Source organism: Gymnodraco acuticeps, unplaced genomic scaffold (assembly GCF_902827175.1).
Source record: "Gymnodraco acuticeps unplaced genomic scaffold, fGymAcu1.1, whole genome shotgun sequence".
Lineage (NCBI taxonomy): Eukaryota > Metazoa > Chordata > Actinopteri > Perciformes > Bathydraconidae > Gymnodraco > Gymnodraco acuticeps.
The window spans coordinates 40393-50490 of record NW_022990181.1 but is presented as its reverse complement, the minus strand read 5'-3'; positions in this window follow the sequence as shown (position 1 = coordinate 50490).

Below are 10098 nucleotides of genomic sequence, written 5' to 3'. Positions count from 1 at the left end.
CCATCAGATATTAGCTAGATAATAAACATAGAAACTGAACTCTTCACAGTGGTTTCGATCACAGACGTCTGGTTTTGGTTTGATGCGCCCCACAAACGGCTTTTCTGGTGATGTCCGAGTTTTCTGTCAGGAGGGATTTTCGCTGTGATATGATTGGACAAATTCTATTTGGGGCGTGGTTTAGCGATAGGTCTATTATGCCGTTAAAAGCTTCAAAGTTGTATTTATCATCTGAATTTGCTGAAACAAGTTTAATATTCTGAAAGCCAAGACTTTGTTTATTTGAAATCAGATGAAAACAAACTGTAACGGACCCTGCGGTGTTATCTATGATTACTATGCCTTACATTCATAATATCAGCGGAGGGAGGGGAAGCGGCGCTGTGGAAGAGCAGAGTGGCGAGTGAGAGGCGAGCTGTGTTCTTCCCTTTACAAGCTTCAAAAATGCCTGTAGCTAATGGGATTGAATATAACAATCAACAATAACAAAATATACACAGCTAGATCAGATGGCGTTCTTTGTAGATGCGACTTTAGAGTAGAGGGGAATTATTGAAACGGGATGTGTACAGGGTTCCGCGGCATCCGCTGCTGCGAAAATGTGGGGCAGGGCCGTAAAGTGGGGGGGCCAATGGCCCCCCCGCTTCCGGCGCCCTTGGTCCTGTGTGTTATCTGAAATCGCCATACTAACTTTTCTTCTTCTTGTATTTTGTTCGTTTTGTTGTTGTGTTTCTTTTTGTTCTTCATTTGTTGTTTAAGGGCGGCTGGCAAACAGCTTTTAGGCGCAATACCGCCCCCTGGATTATAAATAGTGTAATGGATACTGCCCTGAATGACCAAGCCCCCAGGAAGTGCGCCGGACTCAGATGAAAATATTCGTGCTGGCCAAACGGCGGTACTACACTTCCGTTTGGTTGCCAGGCCCGGAAACACTTTTTCCCATTGACTTACATGGGGAAAGAGTGGTCTGTAACTCGTTGGATAATTTTTTTTAAACTAAATAAACTACCCAGTATGAACACTTGTATAGCCCTTATTAAAAACATTCGTTCCTCAAGTTGTAAAAATGTGCTAATAACGTTATTCTGAGAGTTATTTCCCTCTGCATTATGAACGCGCATCTAACCCACGGGACCGCGCCGCCCGGCACATTCATGTTACGTGTCCCGACCGTCCCGACCAATCAGAGCACACTGTGCTCACAGGAAGGGTGGGGGCTGGAGCTATTGGAGCTACAACGAGCCGTTAAAGGCAGAGAGTGAAATTCAGTGAATACACGTAGTTTACAGAGATGCTGTTTGAGAAACCAATGTGAGTTGCGTTTATCTTTACCCATGGATGCACAATAAGAACGGACCCATATCGTCTTACCCCCACGGAGCTGTAATAATGGATATATTGCACATGTTTGCTGTAATTCATTATCATACTACATGGGCTGTATGATTAAATATTGTACCGTAAATGTTGTATTAAATAAAGTTAATATTACCGACATTATTAACGTCCCTGTAGCTTCGTATTGCACTAAGAAGCTTATTGCACTGTATATAAATATATATATATATATATATATATATATATATATATACAGTGCAATAATTATTTCATGCTAAATGAAGCTCTGTTGGATATCACTAGATCCTGTTACAGCGTAATATAAGTACATAACGATTGATGTGTACATTAGCATCATTACTAGCTAGCCGCTAACTGCCGCCTCGTTCATATCAAATCCATGATAACAACATCCATTACCATGCTGTCATGAACGCGCGGTGCTGTTACGTGTACGCAAATTGACGTGCTTGATGTGAACGAGCATTTTGGTTAAAGTTGCGCATGCTCTATGAGTGCACATACGGGTACTTCTCAGGCATGCTGGGTAATCTGTGACGTTTCACTCTCTCAAAAGTTGGGCCATTTTATCATCATGCGCTAATGAGCAGCTCTCATAGGAATGAATGAGGCCCCGCCTCCCACGCTGTATCCAGTTCTTATTATACATCCATGTGAATGACAGACTTTGTTCCCACTCGTAAAAAAAAAGGCGTATTCGTCGTGTGACTGCGTGTGCCGAACCGTGACGTCCGAACCGTGACGGTACGGGACGAATACGGATACCGTTACACCCCTGCTTGTAAGTGCTGAATTGATTTCCCATAAGTTCACCTGCAAATTTTAAATCAGAGGGATCAATTTGAGCACATTCAAGTCGCCCTCTCTTGAGCACATACTCACCTCATGTGGCTCAGAACCCTCACATATCAAACTGCTGATTGCCATTCAACCTCATATAACCCACCATTGTAGCAGTGCTTGTGATTGAGTTACTTTCAAGTACTTTTGCCATCAGGGATTAATTTGGCCCACTCCTTGTAAAGTTAAAAAAGCCATCCTAAAATTAGTCCGGAGCACTTAGGGAATAATACAAAAAAGTACATATTTCTCTTCTTAGGGGCTTAGTTTTGAATACCATTGTTCATTTCCATTCATGCCTCCCTCTCCAAAAAAGGTTGCTCTTTCACTTTACCCCTCCAGCATTAAGGACCAATGAGGGAGTTATTAAGGAGCAGTGTAACTTTCCTAAGTGGTTGGATTGTGGATGGTAGTGTTTGATGCGTAAATTGGGAGCTGTGGGGGCCGGATGCTCCGCAGCCTTCAGTCTCAGCGCCATGCCGACACCGAACAATCTGTAATTGGCACCAAATAGAAACACCCGACTGTCACCCATAAGGAGAGTCAGAGGAGGAGAGAACAGAGGCGTCTGCATTGCAAGATGGCAAGACCAGTGAGCGATCTGCTACTGTGGCGATCATCAACCAAATCTCTCCCTCTCCGCGGTTTACCCCCTTTTCTCTCTCCTTTCCATCTGTCTGCTCTCTTTCTTCCAAATCTCTCTATTGTTCTATATTTTGTATTTCATATCTTTCCAAATGAATGATCTCTTAGCCGTCTTTTCCTTCATGTATGGCTTTATTTTCTGTGTTTCTCAAATCTCACCGTTTCTATGCAGTTCCAAAATGCAATCATCCTTACTGGTGTTGTTTACACTTCCACTACTCTGTATGGGAGTAATACCAGGTGAAATGGTATTTTTCTCTTTCTGTCATTTGATCATGTTACTCTAATATCTAGTTGATATACTACATGTTTGAATTGGTCTCATCGAGAGCAACTGCTGTTCAACATGTTGCATGGAACCATGACAGAAAGCATTGGTCATAGTGCTGCTAATGCAGAGACAGTTCTGATGGATTCAAGTTGTCAGCAGAACGATTATGTTGTTAAAACACAGGCTTGTCTTGGCATTAGTCGTTTGGCATATTTCTTATTGATGTCAACAATGTAGTTTATTAGAACTGTAGATATGCTGCTGCCATATTTGCTAAATATATTGAATGAGCTTTGATTTGACCTTTGATTTGAAGCATTTCTATAAACAGGCTTTTGATGAAATTGGATTTGGTTTTCATATGTTCCCAATTGCATTTGTTCTAATGTTTTGGTTTTTGTCCAAAACCAAAAAAGTGTGTATGACTGTTTGATGAATTTGATGATGAACATGATGGGATGTATGATCCTGTAGCTGCTCTGATAATGATATGACATTCCGTCATGTTAGTTCATTTATTTACTTCAGGTTTAGGTTTCATGTTTAGTTATCATTTATGCTTAGATGCATGTTTAGGCTAATTGTTCACTTGTTAAGTTACAGTAACTGATGTCTGTCTGTCATTGCAATTCCTGTTTTATTTTGTATGTACCTTTCCCTCTTGTTTCAGAGCACTGCCATTGTGTGTTTTCTCTCCAGTGAGATCTTCAGCCCCTCCCTTGTTTGATGCCACCTGTGTCCCCTTGCTTCTTTTATGTATAGAAGGTTTCTCATTTCTCTAACCGCCTGCTGCTTCCCCTCCTCTCTCCACCGCTCGCATCTCCTGTGGGCGGGACTAAGACACGAGGATAGGAGTCGAGGAGGGGAGTCGAGGAGGGGAATTACAGAAATTAGAAACCCTCACCTCCGTTTTTTATTTGTACCTTTTGTGCTCCTCACGTCGTGCATTTGAGTACCAGTACTTGTGTCACGTTCCTAACAAAGCAGTAACCCCAGTCTTCAGAACCCCAATTAAAAGAAAATGCAACTATTGGACCAGCTCTTTAAGTCAGAAAAGAGTCCAATTATTGAAGTATTTATATAAACACATAAAGGCAATTTTCCTGCACAATGATTGATGAAAGTACATTTAGCTGATAATACTATGTTGTACTTTCACTCAAGTAAAGCATCTGAATACTTCTTCCTTCTCTGCTTTTTAGTAAAACAGTATTGTTAATAGGGAAGTTGGCTTGTCGAGTGTCTAGTTAGGATGATATTTTCACATTTCCAGAGTGAGTTTGTGCAATGCGCCACACATTGATTCATCATGTGCGGTTAGCTGTAATGCTGCTGTGCTTCTGTTTCTCTGAAGCGTTCCAGAGCTGCTCTGTGGTCATGAGCTGGAGAGAGGAGTGTGTGTGTGTGTGTGTGTGTGTGTGTGTGTGTGTGTGTGTGTGTGTGTGTGTGTGTGTGTGTGTGTGTGTGTGTGTGTGTGTGTGTGTGTGTGTGTGTGTGTGTGTGTGTGTGTGTGTGTGTGTGTGTGTGTGTGTGTGTGTGTGTGTGTGGTGGGGATGTAAAAAAATAGTGTGCACGTGTATTTGCTGTTCATATTCCAACACAATGCTTCCTGGGCTCTTTTGGGGGAGGTGTGTTGAGATTGTTTTCTTGTTGTTTCTGATTTGGTGTTTGTGGACGGCTGCATTTTCCACGTTCAGCCCCCTGCCATCTCTCCTCCTGTATTTCCTGGTTAGTACTGTTGTTATTTTGTTAAAGATGATTCTTTAGCCTTAGATGCTCTTCAGTCAGTCATTGTTGCCTCTTGACCAAGCGGCAAACTCTGGGGAACAGCCGGGACGCCAATACGGAAGTGCCACACACTGCAGTTCATACATGGGCCGCTAGGGACTGGCTGCAGAAAGGAGCAATTTCCATAGACCCCCATGTTAAAATGCCCAACTTTACAGCAGAAAAAAACATGTTTCTACCCATGGATGCAATAAATATTATTATCGATATAGTTAGATTCCACCTTCATGATTATGAATCTGTGAGTGAATTGTTTTCTAACACGACCCTTTTATTTATATTGGGTCTTAAAGTGTTTGCATAAATTAGGGCGTGGTCACTTTGATGGACATGTAACATGCCTCACCTAACAGCAACTTGTCTACTCTGCTAGGCTACAACCATAGAGGCTACAACGTTAGTTAGTCATAGTACTGTACTTGACCCTTTAGCCGTGTTCGTGGTGATTGTGCCTTTTAGGGAATATTGTTACAAATACCAGACAATTAAAATGTCGTGCTGTGCGCTTGAATGTACTAACAGAACTTCCAAGAAGTGTAAAATGATAATATTATACATGTTAACCCCATTCGCAGGTGTTTGTGTGCTTGGTAGTTTAGCTTGTTACTTATTAGCCAGCTAAGGACGTAACCCTTTATGCATACATATACATTTTAGTTTATGATTCAGCCTTGGATAAGACTTTTATAGTCTATGGCTATGACGCCCATAATGATAAACGGGAGCAAATATTAATAGGGGACCCAATTATCCCAGTGGTGGCCGCCGGAGCTAACGGAGCCGCAGTGGGCTAGCTCCAGCCGGCGTCCCGGAGCTAGCCCACGGCGGCTCCGTTAGGTCCGGGCGGTGGAGTCCGTCTTTTCTCAACGTGTGAATGACAAGCATTAAGAATAACAAAATATAGCTAATTCTCTTGCAGATTGTCTCATTTGATGATGAATGTAACGTTTATATAGGGGAACTACACTGTTAGCAGTAACTTGGTATGCATGTATTTCATGTTAGCTTAGCTTCTTAGCCTGAGCTAGCTCTGTTTACTTCCAGTTCGGAGGCAGCAGGTCCCGCCTCGGCTCCGCCTATTTGCTCTTATTTGGAGCAGGCGGGATTAGACTCTGACGTCACTGTCGAGCCGTTAGTGGCCGACTCCGCCTACTAAGGGCTTCACGGCAACTCTGCAGAATCCCATGGGTGACGTCACGGACACTACGTCCATTTATATATACAGTCTATGCTCTTGACCTGTGTCAATAAAAAGCAAAGTATAAAACATGCAGTATCACTTTGTCAGAGATGGTTGATGATCACATTATAAACATGGCAGTCCTTTTGACTGACAGCTGTGCCGATGCCATGTCTACATTTTAAATCACTGCAAGTGATTCGCTCTTGCACTTCTTTTTTTTACAACATGTTAACAATGTTCTTATTAAAGTCTCGAGCTGGTCCGACGTATCGGGGCTGAGGAGAGTTGTGTGTGCTGTAATCCAGAGCCCAGAACCAGGTGAAACACGGTAACGTTTAGTAAGGGAACATGCTATGCTGTCTGAATGTAAGGACAAGGTTACATTTGGAAGATGTTTATTTTCTATTTGCAAAGCTTTTTATTTGTTTTGACTTCAACATGTCGTGTTATGTTCCTACGTGTCTCGATGAACCTGCTTCCCAACAGGAATCCTGCTCTGTGTTATGTGAAGCTAACATCACATGCACTATGTATCGGCTGAACATGTGAAATCCCTGTTGTCCATGAAAAACAGCAAACATTTGAAAAGAAAACTGAAAATGTGAATCCTGATGGAACTCCCTGTGCCGCAGCTGGAGGTGTTTTTATTGGACGGATGAAACCTTTAGAGTGAAACTAGCTGTTATAGCTGAGAGTGTTCCTGGGCACTCTGCTTTGTCCGGGGTGAAGGCAGTGCGTGTGTGTATGAAAGAAACCCCAAAAAATAAACAAACTTGGATGTTCACTGTCTCACTCTTTTGCCTCTGGCAGTGTGTAGTAATGCTGGGTCACACACACACACTTGAACTGTCTCTTTGTTATAATGTGCGGACAACATTTTGGAGATTTTTTGTCAGTGTTAAACAATGGTGTGTGTGTGTGTGTGAGTGTGTGTGTGTGTGTGTGTGTGTGTAGCCTAGCATTACTATACTTGTGGGGACCTAATTATGTTTACACAGTCACGTGTGGGGACTCGCCTCCCTTATGGGGACATAATGGAGGTCCCCATGAGGGGGTTCATTAATGTTAGGGTGAAGACTTGGTTAGGGTTAGGGTTAGGCATGTGTTGGTTATGGTTAAGGTTAGGATAAGTCTCCAGGAAATGCATGTAAGTCAATGTAATGTCCCCTGAAGTGATGTATACATGGTATGTGTGTGTGTGTGTGTGTGTGTGCGTGTGTGTGTGTGTGTGTGTGTGTGTGTGTGTGTGTGTGTGTGTGTGTGTGTAGCCCAAGCCCCCCACAGTGTTTCACTGTAGGTGTGCAGATGAAAGCACTGCTGGTGAGCATGCATATACACACATACCAGAGGTCGCGTTAAAGGCCCTGTCACACTGTCCCGAAATTGACACCCGATGGACACACGATGGACACACGAATATGGAATTGTGAATTTCGCACGAAGATGGCCCCGAACCACACACGAAGGCAACATTTACATTACATTTAAGACATACAACTGCAATGAAAGTACCAAAAACAATTATGTTACAGTACTATGATACTGTACTGATATCTTCAGACTTTGTTCTTTACTTTATCCGTCGTTATATGTAGAAAATATTACGTTTTCTCCGTAATGTTGTTTCCATAACAACAACAACTTCCTGTCAACTGTCCTTCAAAATAATATATTATATCCTTTTTAGTTTCACAGAACACAAATTGGGTTATTTACATAATATATTTACATGATTTTGTTGTGCAATAAAACAACCCGATGGACACACGATAAAGGAAATGTTCAAATTCGGCTGTGATCGTAGCAACATCGGGCCATTCGTGAGGGCATCTTAAGCCATCGTATGACCGCCGGTGGAGTTTCTCAGGCTCCGGCAGCAACTTCGTGAGCAGTGGCAAAATCTTTGGCATGCCAAAAAATTGCCGAAGGACCTTGCGAAGGTTCATTTTCGTGTTGAATTCGTGTGTCAATTTTGCCCTTCGTAAGGCCATCGTGAGGGCATCTTGTTATCATCGGGGCCATCGGGCATTCGCCCTGATCAGAGTGAGGGTGAATGCACCGATGATAACACGAAGATGACACGATTTGACAAGATGCCCTCACGAGTGCCTTACGAAGTTGCCGCTCACGAAGTTGCTGCCGGAGCCTCAGAAACTCCACCGGCGGTCATACGATGGCTTAGATGCCCTCACGAATGGCCCGATGTTGCTACGATCACAGCCGAATTTGAACATTTCCTTTATCGTGTGTCCATCGGGTGTCAATTTCGGGACAGTGTGACAGGGCCTTAACCGAATATTTTCCGTCTATGACGGATTTTTTTTTAACAATGACGGACAAATCTGAAAGCAGTCCATCATTTTGACAGATTAGAACAAACTCGGAACAGCGCCAAAGTTTCCCCGCAGCGAGGCTCCGGTGTTATGCCGTGTTATCACAGGCGTCGCAGCCATTATATGAGGGTGGGACAAGTCCCCCCCACTTTTTCAAATGATTAGTTTAGACCCCCCCACTTTTACCATGTGGAAAGTCCGTGAATCGGTCTCTCCACTCGCCGCACTTTGTAGAGCGCTGTGTCAGTGCTTCACTATCAAATCCATTCCACTTGCTTATTGAGAGAATGCCCAAATCAATGAAACTCCGTACCATGTTTTCACTGCTACTTTGTACCAAGGCAGATTCTCCCATAGCGCACATGTTCAAGGAGTGTTGCCATAGTTGGACAGCTCAGATCTGTTGTATGAAGCGATACCGGTAGTGGAGGTAAGGAACACACACCAAATGTTCAGGACATTGTTAATACAGCGAAAATCAAAGCTGACGATCCCTTTGATTGGTTTGATATGTTTTCTCCCCCAGACAACATGGACATAAGAACATTTGTTTCAAAGAAGAGGAAAGTAAGTCTTCAGCTGGTAGCAGTTAATCAGTTAGCAGTGATGGCGGCGGCGGCAAAAGCGTCTCACTTCTGGAGAGGAGTTTCGTCTTTATGTCATGATAGAGAGATACAAATACTGAATAGTTTAGATGAGAAAAGGCATCTAAATGCCAGGTTACTAGTATTTATCATGTAAACAGGGAACATGAATAACCCGATCTCTCTGTGCTCATGTAAACACCATTATGTCCATGTAGAGATGCAGTCAGTGTGTTTTACTGGAGCCTCAGTTCGATAAGAGATTGTTTTCTGAGTTCTTTAACTTCGGTGTACTCTCTCAAAATGGTAATGTGCATTGTGTTTTAATTATACTTCTTATCATTCAGAAGCTGTTTGTGTGTGTTTATGTTTTACTGAGTGCTTATAGGCAATTTCCATCCCAGTATTCACTTAACTATTTATTTTCTGAGCACATTACATAGACAGCTAATATTCTACCTACTGCTTGGGGCTTTGAGTCTTCAACATGTCCAATGTCACAGACTGGGACTTACTTTAGAGTCAGTTGTATTTACATTCAGTATGACTTGTTATGATTCAATGTGAAATAGTATACTGCTCAATCAATAATGATCACTTCACCACCTCTCTTGACATCTAGGCGCTTGAGAGTGAGTCAGAGGCAGAACACAGGGACAGTGGAGAGAGGTCCGTTGCTGAGGTGAGTGATGAAAGGGAAATGACAGTTTAGAGTAAATTGTGATGTGGACTCTCATCCCAGAATGTTAAGGAAATCAGTGGGGATATTGAACGGGAAGCATTTCAGTCAAGGGGCATCATATGACCAATATAGACAGAAGAGCAACATTTAAGTCAATGATACCATTCCTAGGTGAACTTAACATCTGTATGGAGTCAGATCAGTCTTAATATTAATAAATGCTCACAGAAGGATTCACAAATGTATTTTGCGATTTATATATAAATGACTCTCCACAACAATATCTCTCAATGCACTCCCAAATATGTATTGTTGTATATAAATGTACAAAAAAATGGGCATTTAAACTGCTTTTTATTAATTAAAAGACGGCTCTGAATTAATAATCAAATATGTTTCCTTTCTTTACTACT